Source organism: Lytechinus pictus, chromosome 5 (genome assembly GCF_037042905.1).
Source record: "Lytechinus pictus isolate F3 Inbred chromosome 5, Lp3.0, whole genome shotgun sequence".
Lineage (NCBI taxonomy): Eukaryota > Metazoa > Echinodermata > Echinoidea > Temnopleuroida > Toxopneustidae > Lytechinus > Lytechinus pictus.
This window is the reverse complement of record NC_087249.1, coordinates 35869647-35890391: the sequence shown is the minus strand read 5'-3', so window position 1 is coordinate 35890391 and position 20745 is coordinate 35869647. Positions and strand designations below refer to the sequence as shown.

The 20745-nt window shown below is 37.7% G+C and overlaps 1 long non-coding RNA gene across 2 annotated transcripts; it reads left to right on the top strand.

Annotated features, from left to right (window-relative positions):
• The first annotated feature begins 299 nt into the window (after positions 1 to 299).
• LOC135154290 (uncharacterized) lies at positions 300 to 7688 on the top strand. 2 transcript variants are annotated; one of them, XR_010293743.1, is made up of 3 exons: positions 300 to 3024; positions 3588 to 3820; positions 4399 to 7688. It is a non-coding gene; the product is annotated as an uncharacterized LOC135154290 (long non-coding RNA). The 2 variants fall into 2 exon arrangements; XR_010293742.1 differs by having other exon boundaries at positions 4360 to 5492.
• Positions 7689 to 20745: the final 13057 nt, after the last annotated feature.

Below are 20745 nucleotides of genomic sequence, written 5' to 3'. Positions count from 1 at the left end.
ATCAAACTAGCATAGTGCTGAAAATTTCATCAAAATCGGATGTAAAATAAGAATATGACATTTTAAAGTTTCGCTTATTTTTCACAAAACAGTGAAATGCACAACTAGGTGAGCCAGTCTATGATGTCCATCCCTCACTATTTCTTTTGTTTTTTATTGTTTGAATTATACAATATTTCATTTTTTATAGATTTGACAATAAGGACCAACTTGACTGAACCACATAGTATTAAACAATGCTAATTCCACATGTTCAGGGAGAAATTAATCATTGTATCACTTGACAATGAGGTGAAAATCAGAATATTTCATATAATAGAATAAAAAAGAAATAGTGAGTGGATGACGTCATCAGTCTCCTCATCTGCATACCGACCAGGATGTGCATATAACTGTTTTGTGAAATTAAGCGAAAGTCTAAAATGTCATAACTTTCTTATTTTACTTCAGATTTTGATGAAATTTTCAGTGTTATGCTTGTTAGATTTTTCTCTTTTTATTCAAATCATCTTTTTGTTGGGGTGGACTTGTCCTTTAAAGAAATAAGCAGTTCAAGGGCTTTATTTATAGATTTAAATGCAAACTTGATTTTGTGCACTAAAATCTGTATAATACTATAATTAATTAAAATGAAATGAAGCATATTGATTAAATGAGATTGAGCTTTGAAAGCCCATAGTCTATAGATTATTTCATTAATACATTGTGCAAATTCTTCTCACCCCTATAGATTGACAAGACTCAAAAGTATGTATGTATATGTACATGAGGAATGAACTTATAAAATGTCAACTTACTTTTTTGCATTCAATTTAAATGATTTAGAGTAATTTGGGGGAAAATATGAACTTTTCTATTGGAAATTCAGTAACAAAAATTGTAGTGATATCTTACTTACTCCAAAAATGTATTTAAAACATCAAGAGCTTAAACTGTACTGTATTAGGGTATAGTTTAATTGATTTACAGAAAATTTCATCGTTCGTTGGAAAAAAAAAACGTTTTAAAACGATTTAAAACAATAAAAAACTTTTTTTTCGTTAACGTTTTTATTACAACCCTGACTGAAAAACAAATATCAAGTGTTCTTAAAAGTGATTTATTTAACTTTTCTTTGGTTTATAAATACTGAATAATGAAAACAATTGAAGCAAAAAAATTGTCATAATAGAAAAATATGAAAAAAATATAATCAAAAGAAATACATAAGAAATTCATGAAACCATGAAAAACAAGTTTTTTTTGTTGAAATGGCTAATTTCCTTTTCAGTCATATCAAATATATCAATAGAATATTTTAAAAGAAAAAAGCTCTTTTGTTATTTCCATATTTTAATTTGTGAAATTATGGGGAAAATTGTGTACGTTCTCTATGGAGACAATGGCCCGAATTCACAAAGGTGGTTTTTGCAGAAACCATGGTTTCAACCGTGGGTTTTGCTGATTTTGCGATTCACAAAGGTGATTTCAAATGAAACCATGGTTTCAACCGTGGGTTTTTGGCATGATTTTGAGTCAACTGTTTTAGGTGGTTTCAAACCGTGGGTTTTAGAAAAACCATGGTTTTTAGGCACATTAACCAATCACAGAACAGTATTTCGGTACATTGCTGAGCAAGTGGAGATAGACGACGATAAATAGATTTGTACGAAAAGAAAAGAAGCTAGAAGCGAAGCGTGTAATATCGGTATTTGCCGAGCTGTGAGTAATTGACCATTTTACAGCAACGATGAATATTTTTTCTACGTCTGTGTGTATTTTTTTGTGAAGAAATATTATAATTGATGCTGTAAATGCATGCAGACTTAGGAGCGGAACGGTGGACTCGTGATGGGAAAAGCATTATCGCACGCAAGTTATTTTCTAGTCCCACGCGTGTAGTTTTGTGTCCTGTCAAAACAAAAGATTATGAAGAGCTCTCCGTACCGAATCGCTAAGCTCCCTGGCCTGGGTTCAATAGCTCGGCTCATAAAGCTGAGCTCTGGAGAAGCGATGCATGACAAAGCCGCCAAATTGTGCAAAATTCAAGAAAATTTTATTCTTAATTTATACCTTAGGCTTACTAGTTTGATATGATTTTTTAAATTAAACTAAAGTAACTGCACAATTATCCAAACAGCATCACTTATTATTATTAATGGGCATGTTGCCTGTTGTTGCCTTGTTGGGTCAATTTAGTGTCTAGTGAATGGGAAAACACTTCCTAACTGTGTCTAGTGATTGTTAATTGCTTGTAGATCCTGTCTCCAATAATAGTGTTCAAAATTCACTTATTCAGATCCAACTGGAGAAATGTTGGAACTAGATCTAGCCTCGAGGACGAGGACTCTGTGATATTTTTATAATTTTGAGTTGACAGTGTCTTCATGGAGCCAGAGCCCAAGTTGTTAGACATGCGCTAGGCTAGGGCAGGCCTGCGTAGGGCTGTGTCAGTGTGTGTCGAAGAAGTTGGTAAAATTGTCAATGATGGAATCCCCTTCAATATCCACATCACTGCCAATAATTGGTTAGATACACTGAATTGAATTAATTTAAATTTCATACCTTTTTATTACCTAAGCTTATAAAAGGAATAACAAACATTTTATAGGGCCTAAATAATGAAAACATAAAAAATTCATGAAATTAGAGGTTTCTTACCAGACCGATCTAGTGGCCATTGCAAAATCTTCCCATCCCTTGCTCACCCTGCGTAATACAATAGGCTTGACTCGGTTTGTTTATAATGATGTAGCTACAATACGATGAGCTACGTTATGAAGCGCCATTCTATAGAACAATTCATTGAATAAATTATTTAAAAAAATGATAATATGAATTAACATTTTGGTTGGAAATACTATCGTTTAATCTGGCAGATTTGAGAGATGTTGAATTATATTATGTCCATCAGATTTAAAAGTAATTTAATGTAGATCTACCTGTACTTTGTTTATTTCCGCAGTAAATTGTTGAATGGATGAAAACATCTTACAACATGCACAGGCTGTCCTAAGATACTATGAAAGGAGGATTGTTAGAGAGGTATGTTCATTTTTGTTGTTTCTATGTGGACTATCGTCTATTTTCTAAAAATTTTCTTTGTCACCGTCTAAAAAAAATTTTATCATAAAATTTGTTGTCATGATAAAGAACCACTTATTTTGATCAATTTCAAACTTGGTTGACGTACACATCTGACAGTTACTGAACTAATCTGAATTCTGAGTCACATGATCAATGGTCATAGAGTACTAGACCAAAAGTTTCAGTCTCTGTATTTTGGTTCCACTGAACTGAGTAAGGATTATAGTGAAATGTCAGAAATTGTTAAGGAAATCCCCAGAAACGACGGTTATTCCTGTCTAATAGAGTACATGCCTAAATGTCGAATATTTTGTAGATCCTGTTGATCAATTTATATTTATGAGAATGACGATGTGATTGGGATGTGGCAAAATAATGAATTAATAAGGTCAACTGACCAATTATGCAGATTTCTCAAAAGGTAGGCCAATAAATTTTGACAATATGCAGTAAAGGTAGTTAAGAATACATTTTTTGTTTTTTTCATTTGTTTAAATATTTTCTTTTGCTTCTTACTCTAGTCTAACTCAACAGGAATATGCCAACCAGAACTGCAGTTAGGAGTCATTGGCAGGAGGAACCTTTGTGACTTGTACGAAGATGAAGCTTTCAAGCACAGAATTGCTTTTCCAAAGAGACCACACGCTACCTCATCATCATGATTTAAGGTGATCTGAGCCTGAGGAGGGACGAAGGGCCTAGTGATAGACTACCTTTGTTTCTGCAAGTATTGACAATTCTGCGTTTGTATGCTGTAAGTATTTTTTTTAAATAAGAAAGTTATGACATAAACATCTCAAGACAAGCCTAGTGTATGCAAATATTTGTGATTTTGCTGTAAAAAGAAATCAAACTCAATGTAAAAAGTGATAATAAATTATGGCAACTGCCCGTTTTTAATTCACAATGAAGTGAGCATATGATTATTTATTTTTTTTCAAATATAGAAAATACAATCAGAAATGTATATTAGAACTAGAAGTTTTGTCATCCATTGTGGACAGATTCTTCCAAAATCCATACTTTACATTTAGGTTGTATCATTATCTTGGTTATTTGAAAAAAGGTACTGCATCTGCTTTGCTCAATGTATGTTTGTCACACAAATGTTTATGGGGTTGGGAAAGGTGTAGCCTTTAGACCAGTAAAGTAATGTTAAACTGAGTTCTATGATATTAAAATGATTCCATATGGGATCAAAATATTTTTTTTTATTCTTTAAAATATAAAGACAATAAAATATTTATTTTTTGTTTTCTCTTTGTCATCTTGAAAAAAAAAAAAAAAAAACAGAGTAAGGTGCAACTTCTGGCAATATATCTTCATTTACAGGATAATTTCAGGGAATACAGGGTGGTGAGGCATCAGTGTTGCAATCATCTGTTTGTTGAGTGATCAGATGTTTCGCAAGCCATAGCCAGAAGAAAGGTTTTGTGAGAACTTGAGATTGAGGCTACCCAACAACAACTGTTTGAGTACCAGTACAGTACTACAGGAATTCAAGAGTCATAGGTGTGTTCGATGGGACCCATGTCTACATATCCTGGAGGGAAACAAGCTTTGTACTTTCTTGATGGGCAAGTCCATGCAACAAAAAGTTTATTTTGATATAATAGAGAAAACTCCAATGAGCATAACACTGAAAGTTTTATCAAAATTTGATGTAAAATGAGAAAGTTCTGACATCTTGAAGTTTCGCTTATTTTCACAAAACAGATATATGCACATCCTGGTCATTATGCAAATGAGTGACCAAGTGACGTTCTCCACTCACTGTTTCTTTTTTGTAATATATCATGAAATATGATTTTTTTTTTTTCTCATAATGGCTAATACAGGTGTATGGTTTGATTTCTCCCTGAAACTTGTGTAAAAAGACAATGTGGCAACCTATACTCAATTGTGAATTCTGTAAAAAATCAAGTATTATAATATATTTCATATATTGATATACAGAAGAAAGAGTGAGTGTGTGACGTCATAGACTTGTTTGCATATCACCTGTTTTGTGCATATAAGTGATTTTTGCGAGTACCGGTAATTAATTTCTTATTTTACATCCTATTTTGACGTTTTCAGTGTCATGCATGTTTTATTTTTCTCTATCCATTCACATTAACTTTTTGTTGTACAGTGGACTTGCTCTAGAACAGGTATTTTCTGTAATGTACAAGTAAGAATTTAATTATTGATTTGTGTCTTCTTTTTAACACCTTCTTTACAGAGGGGGGGGGGGGGGTTGAATCAACCTCCCTTGAGATCTCTGCCAATGATCGCATTAACGCCTTGAAAATTGGTATGATAATAGTGGGGGATGTCATGTGCAATGCTGTTTGGTTAATTTTTCCGAAATCGTCAGATCTTTTATATTAATTAATTATGCTAATTTCTGCATAAATCTTACTTTTATACCATTGCTAACAATCAAAATGAAAAAAAAAAATCCTAGATTGAAAATGAATTTCTTATGTATTTTATTGTTTTATGAATTTCTTATGTATATCTTTTTTTTCAAGATTTTGTTTTTTGCCAAATTTAAAGCAGAACATTTTTTGAAGCATAATTATGCTGAAATCAAGTAATTTCAGCTGATGAAAGTAAAAATAATCATGTCCATATGAAGAAGATGAGAAAACTCAATATTGACTTTGTACACAAAATCACATTTTGGAGCAATTTTGGGTCTGACATGCACTTATGTAATGTTGAGTAATTTTCCAACAGCATGCCCAGGCATTGTAAATTTGATCTCAAGAGATGTGCAAGACTTCAAAGTAAAAAGTCGGCGAGCAGCATGGTCGTTAAATTTCGCACAGCGGAATGGTTGTGGAATATGTTGAGGGAGGGGGTTCATTCACCCCCCCCCGGGTTTTAGGGTTAACCCTAAATCTCCCGGGGTATTTTGATTCTTGTCATTCCGGGGGGGGGGCATTATGGCCCCCCTTAAGACCTCAGTCGCGGATTGCGCGATCAAAACAAAAATTTGCATGATGGTAGAGAATGACGTAATCTACGCAGTTGCATTGGTAAATTTCACTGAATTCATATATTTTTATTTTATACGAATTAATTATGCTAATTTATTCATGAAATCATACTTTTTGCTCCGATTCACTAAATAAAGCTCCTAGAATGCTATTTTTTGGTGAAAATATTCTTTATAGCATTCCTAACAATTGTGAATGAAAAAAATTCTGGTACCAAGACCGATTACTTATGTATTTTATTGTTTTTTAATTTCTTATGTATTTCTTTGTTTTTTACTTTTTCGATGGAAATCGTTCCAGACTTAATTCTGATCATAAACAAGGCAAAATTAATTAAGTTTAATCAGTAAAAGTAGAAATAATGATGCATTTATGAATTTTGGCTAATACATAATCTGCATTGGATTCGTACATGAAATCACGTTTATGAGCAATTTGGGGTCTGACATGCACTTACATAATGTTGCGTAATGTCGTAACCGCGTATCCGGGCGTCACAAATTTGGTCTCAAAATTTGCGCGAGACTTGAAAGTAAAAAGTCAGTGAGCGGCGAGGTCAAAAAATTTTGCGCAGCAGATATATCGCAAAAATTGTCAAGGGGGGAGCCATTATGCCCCCCCCCCCGGGAGAATGAGGGTTAAAAGAGCACATTATTACTAAGAATTTCACATGAATACAAGTATTTGAAATTAACTTTTATCAGATTTAGTTTCTTTCACAGACTACATGTATCTTCAATGATTTTTTTAATTCAAATAGTCCTTACTAAAAAAACCACTATTTAATCAGGAAGCATCAAATGTAAGTTCCTCATTTACTTTTTCATGTGAAATATTTTCACATATTTTAAATTGTCTATTTCAAATGCTTAAGATTAGAACTTTGATAGCTCACAGAAAGTTTATTGCATGCCCTAAAATATGCATGTGTCCATGAGGGTCATCAATTCAAATTGCTCTCATTTCTTTGTTTTTGCATCAGTTGTGTTTACACTTGTTACAGATAACCATTGGGGATTAAATACCATATGCATGTCCAGGAGGATAATAAGGTCAAAAGATCATATTGCATACACTGTAGTTTGATTGTGATATCAGGCGAGATTGATGGTTAACCTTGTTTTTTGTTGAAATGTATTCTTTTCAAGTGTCCCCAGGGCAACAGCCCAGCTGGGGCAACCAGGTAGCCTTATGAATAGAGCTCAACTCGGGCAACCAGGAAAACACTAGCTTGGCCTGGCAGTGCTGGCACATGCACATTTAGGGGGCGTGAATGAGACAAATTAAAAGGGCAATTAATGCATTTTCTTGGAAAAAAATATAATTTCAATTGACCCCAAAGGATAACCTGATCATGGCCTAGTTGGGGAAACCAGGTAGCCTAACAAGTAGAGCTCGAATCAGGCAACCAGAAAAACACCAGCTAATAATTAACAATAATTATTCATTTGGGCCATTATGATGTGGCAATATATCAAAACTTGGACTAAGTATTTATTTCACAAATGTTTGTAATTTTGCAATGTTTTCAAAATGCCAATTGAGTATTAGATTTTCAGTGTGTTATATTTTTATGTAATTTCCTGGTGTGATTTTCCAAGGTGCAAGGTGGTTTTATGCAAATTAAAGATATACAAAAAAAGATAAAAGAGTAGTCTTTTCTCTTTTTTCTGATTTGGACGAAATAATCATGAAGATGATCAAGATGACTTTGGTGGTGATGAGGATGATGATTGTGTTGGTGCTGCTGATGGTGACAAGTGTGGTGATGGTCATACATGTAATGGTGGTGATGGTATCGATGGTTTTGATGATAATGAGGTTGATGATGACAATAAAGATGATAGCAATGGTGATGTTAGTGTTGATGATGATGGTAATGTTGATGAGTGATGACGATAGTAATGATAATGCCCCTTTCATCTCCATCACTCCTCTTATCTATATTTATCCCTCTCATCTACATCTCTCATCTCCATCCTCCTATCCCCTCCATCCCTCATCTCAATCACCTCCATTCCTCCCATTATCTCCATCACCCTCATCAACTCTCATTTCCATTCCTCTCAACATCTCCATTCCTCTCAACATCTCCATTTTTCTCATCTCCATTCATCTCAGGAAAATGCATATACACAAGATAGAATTCAACAGTCAAAATACTTGTTTTGAAATATAATACTCCTTTGTAAAGTGGGTTTTATTATTTGCCATATAAAGTTGAATAATTACATAGTAAACACTGTATACTTAACAAAATTTGCATTTTTGAAAGTGAAACTGAGATTTTTCATGCACACTTTCAGTTGATATGAAAATTTTCAGTAAAATTAAAATGTTCAAAAATTCCAGGGGGGGGGGGGGGGGCAACTGCTGCGTAGGGCCATGCTTTTGAACATTTTGGGGGCCGGGATTATATCGTCCCAAGCCGGCCCCAATGTATATTTTCCCTTAATACTCAAAAGTAACTAACAGCCACGTAATAAGCATAGAACTCATTCTAAGCTGTACACCAGGGAAAATTAATGTAAAAAGAAACATATTATTCATAGTAAGCTGCAAGAGAAGTTAAAGAAAATAAAACAGGGGAAAACAAGGAATTGAAAGGGGCAAAGTAAGATTAATTCATCCATGTTATTTTAAATTCTGTAAAAAAATAATGCTAAGCCCCTTATTTTTATTGATCGCTTCCTTCGGCCCGGCATGCCCACACAGCCCCCCCCCCCCCTGCAGTGCCTGTGCATGAATCGAACATCTACAAGTCAAAGAAATTGAAGCCTATTACCACTTAAAACCAAGCTATACACCATGGAAAATAAATACCGGTATAGGCCTACATACAATTACAAAATATTTATTTTTAAAAAAGTAGAAAGGCAGATCCTACGATGTCAAGCTTCATCTAATTTTGTCTAAAGGAGAGCAGCGATAGACATTCTACTTTCATCGATAAACAGGCTTTGTCCTACATCGTTGGAGTAAACTAAACTAAACTCAGCCAAGCTCGGCTCTTTGACTGTACATGCCCACTTCCATTGGCGATATCTTCGGGTCTGAAGCGCCACGGCAGCTACGGGGGCCGAGCTACGTAGTATTGCGATGAAAAGCACCGAATCACTAATCCGTTTTTCGCTACTCACGATCAGAGAGAAAAGGTGACAAACCTCAACAAATCGGGCATCTACAATGCGTTTTACTCTTTCTATGAAGAAATTGAGTTGAGGGAATACAAGAGAGTCTATCTTCTGCGACAAAAGGGAAGAAAATAAATATCACAAAATTAAGTCAGTTGTTGAGCGGGGGCCCGGGGCCGAGTCGAACACCAATTCAGTGCAGTGCTACGGTACGGTATCGCTAGCTAATACACGCGCGCTAATATGGGATCGCGAGATAGCTAGAAGCGCATAAAATTACACTTTTTTCAATTTTTGATATTTCAACGAAAAAAAGTTGTAGTATATAAGTGAAGAATCAGACCGTATTGCCAGTGCTAGCTGTATAATGTAAGTTTTCAATGAACTGAGCATGCTCAGTACACGCTAAAAAAGGGGAAATCCCTGGTTTTGAGGTAAAACCCACGGTTTAAACCATGGTTTCATTTGAGTCCACTGTTGAAACCATGGTTTCATTTGAGACCACTGTTGAAACCATCGTTTGTGAATAGCAAGTTTTAGAAACCATGGTTTTTGAAAAACCATGGTTTCTAAAACCCACGGTTTCTAAAAACCATGGTTTCAAACGAAACCACCTTTGTGAATTCGGGCCAAAATGTCCCATACATGTACGTAACATGTCGTTAATTTGTTTAATTAGAGTCTGTAATAAGAGGGTTTGGGCTTTTGACATGAAACTTGCCTTTTATAGATAGAGTACATGTGACTCTTATCAGACTCAGTTACAATTATTCAAATGAAATACTTTCAGAGAATTCTCAACTTGAAAAAAATGTTTAAAAATTCGTCTTTTTTCGGCGTCCCATACATGTATGTAACGGCTCATCTTTTCTCTTTAAAAGGTCAAAGTCAAGGTCATTTATCATCATTTTTTGCATGAATATTCTTTTCTTGGATATCTACCATCATGAGGGTATTCAATGTAATCAAAGTCATTTAACATTATTTTTCAGGTCATTAAAGCCTCCGAATGTCCCATACGTAACGCACACAAATTCTTGGACTTGTCCTTATGACATATAACTCGCAATCGTCATTCTTTTTCCCCCAAACTTGGGTTGTAGATGTACTTAGCAGACCTGCATACATGTATCACGGCACAGTCAGAGGTCACATGGTAAGGTCAAAGGTCATTTTGATGTCATTGTTATGACATAACTCTGCAACCGTAAGTCACTTTTGAACCAAACTTGAGTTGTAGCTGTACTCAGGTGACTTGCATGTTATTGTGTTCAGAGGTCACATGGTAAGGTCAAAGGTCATTATCTGGTCAACGTTTCAGTTTACGGGCAAGACTCTTATTACATAACCGTAATTCAGTTTTCACCCAAACTTGGGTTGTAAATGCATATTGTGGTGCAGTCAGAGGTCACATGGTATAGGTCCAATGTCATTTTGAGGTCATTGTTATGACATAACTCTGCAACCGTAAGTCACTTTTGAACCAAACTTGAGTTGTTGATTTGTACTCGGGTGACCTGGGGCCCGTTGCAGGTTGTTTTTACCGGAGTTTTTGCCCTGTGTTAAAGTCAATGGCAGAAATCAGACTAACCTTAGTTTTCAGTTTTTACCAGAGTTTTCTCAGGTAAAAAGTTTTATGCAACAGGCCCCTGCATGTTTTTGTGTTCAGAGGTCACATGGTAAGGTCAAAGGTCATTTTGAGGTCAACGTTAAAGTTTAGGTGCAAGACTCTTATGACAAATGTTATTCCATCCCAGTTATTTTACAATGAACTTTTGATACAATTCAGTGTGTGCCCTCGCAAATCATAATATTTCTGGTTACTTTTACAAGTGGGCGAGACATTACATCGCTTACCGGTATGCCTTATTTGTAATACAAGATGTTTTACAAATTAATGCAGTCATGACAAGTGTCAGGAAAGACTTTTCAGTCTTCTTTCATTCATTTTGCTTCCATGTCAGTTTCCAAGATTCTGTTTATAGCGATAGTACATGTAGATAGGGGTAGCAGTGCTGTGAGTTGGCTCTATTCTACATACAACAATTCTTCTTCACTTAACAGAAACATGACACAAAAATGTGTGGATCTTTGTCTTTACAAACATATTGTGCACCCATAAGTAATGATGCTTCTTGGTTGCGATGAAATACACTACTCAAAAAAAGTTAAGGACCACTTTTTAAAACGTACATAAAGATTTTATACAAGGTGTTTTATTTCTGGAAATACCTCAGTACAACTGTCCTAAATGTCCTTAAACACGCTGTAATCAATTTCACGCATGGGTGGTTTCAGTTGTTGCACAATGTCTCTCGCATCACTGCACATCCTGAAAAGTGGGCCCCGAGGGGTATCAGCTACCGACATGAAGTGGTAAAAACGAATGTCTGAGTGTCTTTCAGGCAGTTCAGTAACGAGTGTGACCACCTCCTGCAGCAATAACGGCTTCACAGCGCTGTCTCATGGAGCTGATGAGGCGATTGATGTCTCTGACGTCCAGTGCATCCCATGCAGCCTCCAGAGCCACACCCAGCTGCTGCAGTCCAAGTGGATGGGCTTCGAGCTGGTCGAGACTCCTCCCCATCATGTCCCAGACGTGCTCTATCGGGTTTAAGTCCGGGGACCTCGCTGGCCACTCCATACGCTCAATCCCGTGGCCCTCAAGGAACTCGGTCACCACCCTAGCTCGGTGGGCACGGGCATTGTCATCCATGAAAATGATGTTTTGTCCCACATTTTCTGCAAATGGCACCACTATAGGTTCAAGGACCTCATCCCTGTACCTCACTCCTGTCATTGCTCCCCCTGGGACCACGTAGAGACGAGTACGGTTGGCGTAGGTGATGCCTCCCCACACCATGACGCTGCCTCCCCCATAACGGTCATGTTCTGCAATACAGGGGTCTGCAAATCTCTCTCCTGGTCGCCTCCAGACTCTCGAACGTCCATCATTGTGGTCAAGGGAAAATCTGCTCTCATCTGTGAACAGAACTCTACGCCATTGCTGTCTGGTCCATCTGACATGCTCCCGGGCCCAGTTGAGACGAATTCTTCTGTGAGCAGGGGTGAGTGGGACACACTGAGCTGGCCGTCTGGCATGCATATTGGCTCTGTGAAGTCGGTTACGGATTGTTTGAGTGGAAACAATCACTCCAGTTGCTGCAGCGAAGTCATTGTTGAGGCGGCGTGCACTGTGAAAGCGGTTGCGGAGGCTGAGATTCGTCAAGTAGCGATCATCTCTAGGGGTTGTCGAAACTGGTCGGCCACTGCGGGGTCTCTCGGAGTATAGCCCTGTCTCTTGGTGTCTTTGATTTGCTCTGCTAATGACACTGTGTGACACGCCCATCATTCTGGCTACTCTTCGCTGACTGAGGCCAGCTTCCAGCATCCCTAGGGCTCTGGCTACATCTGTTTCACTTAGGTGGTGTCTTGGCATTGCTGTTGTAGGCAAGTTGTTGATTGTACAGACTAAAGACGGAAAATGCTTTGGAAGACACTTGTCTTATGGCCCACTGCAATGATGCCAGAGACATCATGAAAGAACTGCATGTGTGAAATTGATGTCATTGTGTTTGATGGCATTCTGGACAGCTGTATCTTGGCATTGCTATTGTCAGCAAGTTGTTGATTGTAGAGACTAAAGACAGAAAATGCTTTGGAAGCCACTTTTGTACGGGCACATTGCAATGATGCAAGAGACATGAAAGAACTGCATGTGTGAAATTGATTTCATTGTGTTTGATGGCATCCTGGACAGCTGTATCTTGGCATTGCTGTTGTCAGCAATTTGTTGATTGTAGAGACTAAAGACAGAAAATGCATTTGAATCCACATTTGTACCACTTCACAATGGGCCCACTTTTCAGGATATGCAATAATGCGAGAGACATCATGCAACAACTGAAACCACCCATGTGTGAAATTGTTACAGGGTGTTTGAGGAGATTCAAGACAGCCATATTCGGGTATTTCTAGAAATACAACACCGGGTTTTAAAATTGTATACACACATTAAAAAGTGGTCCTTAACTTTTTTTGAGTAGTGTAGAATAAAAACTGTATAATTGCACATATTAAGTAAGTACAATCCCACCAACCAGAAACCCACCACTTGGCTCATACACTGTAATAACTGATATTTTAAGTCACTTTTCTCTTCAATTTGGGATCCTCAAGGTGATTAATGAAAGTGTTCTTTAAACTGAATTGGTATAGAGAAGAAGCAAGTGTCTGTAATACATTTACCCCTTCTGACTTCTAAGGTATGCCTGTATTATAATGAAAAGCCATGTGATATTCTCTCTTCTTCTCATGACAGGATTGAAAAAATGGAGCAGCAAGGACCAGATATACATAGAGCTAGTTCCAAGCAGTCAGAAGCAGCAGCTACATGTACCAACCGAGCTCAGTTGGACAAATGTCTGGAGGTACTGAAAGTTGCTAAGTCTGACACAGAGAAGTTTGCTGCCCTTATGTTGGTATGTTGTACTATGATATCTAGCACTTTCATGTAACTTCACCTAATCATATATAGGAATGCTAGTAACAAAGTCACTCGCAAAGCTTCCTTTTCCGGCATATGGCCTTTAAGCCCCTTTCACAATTGACGTACGACCAACAGGCTGCAACAGGCATCAATCGCTTTTCATTTCATAAGATCGCACAGAGGCTTTCACAAATGCAACAGCTGTTGTACAACAAAAGCAACCAGTAAACCTTGTGCACGAGTAAGTCGCATATGCTCGTACTGTGATCGTGCGATCACATGCGAATGTTGCACGAGGGATTGCGAGTGGTTTCATATCAGTCTCAATAGTTGCACGACTGATTGCATAGTCGTGAGAGTCGACGTGAGACAATGCGATCGCTCGTAGGTTTGAATGAAACCAGTGCGAGTGTTTGTGTGATTTATAGCAGCCATAGCTTGGGGCTTCCAATGGGCTGTCAGCCAATCTGCTAAGAGCTAGGTGCGCGTATATATCCTTTTGTTTGAATGAGCTAATATATTAAACCTGCACCATTACAGATTTATGTAACAATTAGCTATCCATAATTAAGCCACAACCTTAGAAGAGTTTAAAGGAGAAATATATTGATTATGAATATGGCCTTATTATATATCAGTGGAAAGGTCATGATGTGGGGATTATCATTTGGTCATTCAAAAATAACGAAAGTAATACATAAGGTGGAAATCGCCAATTAAAAAGCGCTAAAATGCCTTTCCAAAATATGCCTCCCAGCGGTCTCTGAATTGTTGAATTGTCCGACTCATCATCATAGGCGTAATTCCCCTAATTTACCTCCATCCACGTCACTAGAGCTAGAAATTTCATCAATTTTCTCTTCATCTTCAAAATCATCAATTTGAAAATCCAAAATCTAGATAAACTTCTGGGTTTTCTTTCATTTCGTGATCAAAGTATTCAGTGACAGTGTGGAGAAAACGTACCCTCGCAACAGGTTTTGCATGCAAGTGGAGCTTGACGTGGGAGAGCTAATCACGTCTCTCGTACACTTATACACGTCATCAAAAAAACCCAATTTCGCGGCGTAATTGTGCGTGTTTGAAGCATTCAGAGAGAGAACTTTAAACTATCAATTAAGTGAGTTTCATCGGTCTCCATGATAAATGATGTACACCATCGTGTTCTTCTTATTTTCCCCTTTAATTTGTTATATAATTCTTTATTTTTATGATTTTCAATATATTTCTACTTTAATATAAACCCGAATTCAGTATACGGGCCTATTTGTTGGGGGAGGAATGCCCTTTACCCTATTTTGCATACGTTTAGTTCGGAAAAGTTTGATTTGTGTTTTAAAAGACAAAATTATAAACTTATCTTTCCCTTTTAATTTCGTGCAGTTTATATTACAATTTTTTGTATTATTTTCTGTCCTCTCTTTTATTTATTCTTAACTCCAATTTTGTAACACCGAGGAACGGTCGCATTCACGGTAGTGCAATGTTGTAAGCCGTGTTGCGAACAGTCTTGCAACAGTCTTAGGCCATGGCCTATATATTATCACACCCAGTTGCAAGACTGGTCTCTATAGGTCACTAGCACATGTGCAAGTGCTGTACGACCTCCAGTACTTGGTTGTGCCAGCTCTCGCATCAAGTCATACAACGTTGATCAACACTCATACGATGATCCCCCGACCAACGGTACGATCTGATGCAAGTGAATCGATCGTATTTGATCGCGTTTGGATTTTGAACTTGTTCAAAGTTCAGATGCGACCAGTTACAACCACTTCGAGTTCGTGCGATCGACTACAATGACTGCGATTGCTCGCAAGACACCAAGAGATCGATCGTGCAACAACAAGAAAAAACTGTTGCAGGTGGTCATACATCAATTGTGAAAGGGGCTTTAATGAAGTCAATGAACTTTGACCAATTTGGGGGTATTTGTTGAATTACCATCACAACCACAAAAGTTTATGGATCTGATTATAAAACTTGGACATAAGAGTATTCAAGTATCACTGAACTTTTTGTCCGAGTTTTAGGTCACATGACCAAAGTCAAAGGTCATATATAAGGTCAATGAACTTTGGCTATGTTGGAGGTAATTATTAAATTGCTGTCATAACTTTCAAAGTTTATGGATATAGTTTATGAAATGTGGACATATGGGTAATCAAATATCACTGACAAGTCTTAGGTCACATGATCAAGGTCAAATATCATTTAGGGTCATTGAACGTAGTATTGAATCATTATATGAATGGTGATTTTTGTGAATAATTATTTTACAGTAGTTTTCAAAGTCAGCACTGCTGCTACATTGAATTGCATAATGCATGTGAGACTGCCAGAGGCGCTCCACTTGTTTTTCAATTATTAGCTATTGTTGACTTCAAATGTACGTGTCTATGGTATCTACAAAGACAATTATAGTGCTGAATAGATGTTCGTTTTCTGCGACATGCTTCTCTCACTGTTTCAGTTATTTCAAGTTGCTCCGATCCACGCCCTCCCTCCCAGGCTTTCCCCATTTACCTTGGTCAGCAGTTCAAGCATGGAGCTATTAAGCACTGTAGTAGCTCCATGGTTCAAGAGACTTCCCAGTTTGATGGGTTGATGTTACTGGCCTTCATATCACACTTGATGTACATCCTTAACCTTTTGAACCCTAAATTATTTGGTGCGGCCGTGACCCATTCGACATACATGACTCAAGCCATCTCAGACGTCATTCTTTGAGGAGAGCGGAAATGGTCATCTTTCCTGTTTTCTGTGTGTAAGATCCAATCCTGCAGTTTGTTTCTCAGAATCTGTGTTTATAGGCAGAGTAGATGGAAGGAGTTCACATGGTTGGTGCATGTGAAGTCCATGAGAGCACAAACTTGTCATATTTTTATTCTGGTGTTGATGATGGTTAGTATTGTGTTCTCCTAGGTATGCATGTAGAGTCTAACCATCGTTTTTCTGATGCATTGCCATTGCTGATTTGGAACTCAGCTGAGAGATAGAAATTGCTGGAAATGGTTGAGCAAAGAAAGGTAAAGTTCTCATTGAACAACTTATGTGACTCCCAATAGAGATCTCTGAATATTTACACATCTTGCTCAATAATTTTTGTCTTCTGAAGGCTATAGTCAATCTGAAGTATTTACATCCATAAAAAGCAGTTGATCTGCATCTGTTGTGATTCTGCTGATGGTAAGGCCCTAGTCGAAGTATCTGGAAAGAGCATATCCCTGATAAGGACTTTTTGCACTTTGGTCATTTGCCCAGAAAAGTGCGAGGTTGAACAGCTTCCATGTGCTTCTTGTATGCAATTAAACACCATCGTGCATGTGACAGTAACAGCGAGATGGGAAAAAAAAGAGCACACATTCTTGGTTCACTCCATTCTCAATTTGGAAGGGGGTCAATGTGGATCCATCGTGCTGGATTGTGCCTTGCATATCATCATGGATGGATGTTATCAGCCACAACAACTTTGAATCAAACCGTGAATCAAACATTCATGGACAGCTTATCCTTTGCAGTAATTTGGAAAGAGCAAAGGCCTGTGTTAAAGGACAAGTCCACCCCAACAAAAACTTGATTTGAATAAAAATAGAAAAATCCAACAAGCATAATGTTCACTGAAAATTTCATCAAAATCTGATGTAAAATAAGAAAGTTATGACATTTTAAAGTTTTGCTTAATTTTACGAACAGTTATATGCACATAATGATAATAATAATGATAGGCATTTATATTGTGCCATCTATCTAGAAATAATTCATTCCGAGGCGCATTGTTATAATTATTATTCCCCCTGCTTTAGCTCGTGCTGCCTTCCAGTGCTCAGTGCATTTCAAGGGATAAATTCCTGCCAGGAACCCATTCACCTCACCTGGGTTGAGTGCAGTACAATGTGGATAAATTTCTTGCTGAAGGTAACTACGCCATGGCTGGGATTCGAACCCACCACCCTCTGTTTCAAAGTCAGAAGACTAATCCACTCGGCCACAACGTTCCACATCCCGGTCGGTATGCAAATGAAGGAACTGATGACATCACTCACTATTTCTTCTGTATTTTATTATATGAAATATGAAATATTCTAATTTTCTCCTCATTGTCCTGTGAAACAAAGTTTTATTTCTCACTGAACATGTAGAATTACCATTGTTTAACATATATGGTTCAGTCAAGTTGGTCCGTATTGTCAAATCTGTAGAAACTGAAATGATTTAACTTCTGAAGGTTCCATGGCGAAGAAGAATAGTGTAGTAGGTTTTACGGTACACCATGTATCTTTCTTGGGCAAGTGTTGGTCCTGAAAAGGACCACCCAATCTCGACGTTTCGACAAGTGTGTTCTTGTCGTCTTCAGAATAATGAGCACAGTTTGTAAAAGCAGGCCTTCTATACTCTGTCGAAGTGCCGTATACACGGTACCTTACAGGGAACATGTCTCTGATTGGCTAGATAAGTCACATGATATCCACACATGCGGACGTGGGTGACAACACACAAAATAGGGCGCGCAAAACCAGCGACGACCGGAAATGCCGTCAGTTATCATTCCCGCTAGGATTAGCATGAATGACAAAAGCCGCCACTTCCGCCCGCACACTGCAGTGCTCACACGTGTGTGGAACGTCCCGGTAGACTAATTAGACAAATTAGTGGTTTTGTGGTTTGGCAACACGGAGCTGAAGAAACTAGCAATTTCTTACAGCACCTCAACTCTCAACACGAGTGTATCAAGTTCACCATGGAAATGGAGAATGAGGGGTCTATCCCTTTTCTTGATACAAAGATTGCGAGGACGGCACAGGGATTCCTATCCCATCAGGTTTATCGCAAACCTACTCACACTGATCGGTACTTGAACTATCGTTCATTCCACCACCCATCAGTGCTGAGATTCATTAAGAAGATGTTAGTCAAACGAGCCAATGAGGTTAGTGACCAGATCCACCTGAGAGGTGTGCTTGAGCATATCAAAGGTGTTTTGAAATGTAACAACTACTGTACCCCTCACATAAGATCTGCACTAAGCTTCCCCCCTCGCGGAACCCTCATGTAGGACAGCCCAAGGCGAGAGTCGTTCTTCGATATCTGGGAGCAGCCTCTCACAAGATTCAGAGGATTTTGACATTGGGGTTCATCATAGTTCCTCAAATAAGCTTCAATCTACCCTCACTACTCATAAGGACAAGCGCAACTCCAAGGACCTCCCTGGAGTTTACCGAATTCCTTGTGAATGCGGTAAAGTTTACATCGGAGAGACAGGTTTTCCTTTAACACTCCGATTAAGGAACACAAGGCCCATGGTAGGAGAGACGAGAGGGACAAGTCTGCAATTATCGATCATGCTCATACGCATGATGCATGATCACCGGATCCTCTGGGATGAATGTAGACTGGTCACCCGTGTCCCCTACTGGCATCAGCGGAGAGTCAGAGAAGCGTTTGAGATTGAGGAACATTACACTGTTCCTCAAGACAGCGGCCTCCAAATCAGCAATATCTGGCTTACCGTTCTAGACAAAGAGGCTAATTTGTCTAATTAGTCTACCGGGACGTTCCACACACGTGTGAGCACTGCAGTGTGCAGGCGGAAGTGGCGGCTTTTGTCATTCATGCTAATCCTAGCGGGAATGATAACTGACGGCATTTCCGGTCGTCGCTGGTTTTGAACGTCCAATTTTGTGTGTTGTCACCCACGTCCGCATATGTGGATGTCATGTGACTTATCTAGCAAATCAGAGACATGTACCCTGTAAGGTACCGTGCATACAGCACTTCGACAGAGTATACAAGGCCTGCTTTTACAAACTTTGCTCATTCTCCTGAGGACGACAAGAACACACTTGTCGAAACATCGAGATTGGGTGGTCCTTTTCAGGACCAACACTTGCCCAAGAAAGATACAGTACATGGTGTACAGTGAAACCTACACTAAAAATTGAAATATTGTACGATCTAAAGATTAAAAAACAAGAAATAGTGAGTGGGGGACATCATCGATTCTCTCATTTGCATGTGACTAAATTGCATAAAACTATTTTGTGAAAAATAAGCGAAATTTTAAAATGTCATTACTTTCTTATTTTACATCCGATTTTGATGAAATTTTCAGTGTTATTCTTGTTGGATTGTTCTATTTTTATTCAAATCAACATTTTTTTGAGGTGGACTTGACCTTAGTTGATGAAGGTGTAGCACGGGATCGTTTTGGGTGGGGGAGGATCTTTTACTTTACAATAACAACAGTGCAGCGGAAGGATTTTTATATAAAGAATCCCCACCCTGTCCGTGAACAGAGGTAGAAATTAAATAAATACTTATGCCGTAATTTTTTTTCTATGTAATAATCACACATCACAGAATCAAACACCATCAATCAACAACATTCACTCTGTTATTAACTAATTTAAATAATAAAACTCAAGATAAACTATCATACTCATTATATAAAGGAAATATGTTCTTTTAATTCTAAACTAACAAATGAACATTATGTACATGATATTTACAGTGATAAAAATGATGTTGTAACTCCTTGTTACATACTTATTCGAAAGAGTTTGAACATATAGTTCAAATGATACTTTAAACTTAATGAACTGGACATTTCTCTAAAACAGTTGTCGAACAACTACTGATATTAAGACTAATCATGACATTAAAACTAACATAACATTGAGGGTCTCAGTGCAGAAATAAAATAAAATAGGGATGCTGTTCATGGTCAGAAAACCAGTGACCTTAGAATCAGGAAAAAGAGAAGTTACATGATAGTAACTTTATGGGGGATGTTTCCTCTCCATCTCGAAAGTTGTGAATTTGAGTTTAATCAAAACATGACTAATTATTTCTTATATTAAATATCAAACTTCATCTCAAATATTTTTATATCAACTAGGATTAGTAAATAGTTTTACAATAACATATATTTATCAAAACAATGAAATAGAATGATTTAGCACAATGATATTTAGGGACAGTGATTTTCCGTTTCAAAAAATTGCCTTTTCCGTTTCAGAAAATCTCGAATTCCGTTTCAGCATGTCAGAAAACGGAAATTCCGTTTCCC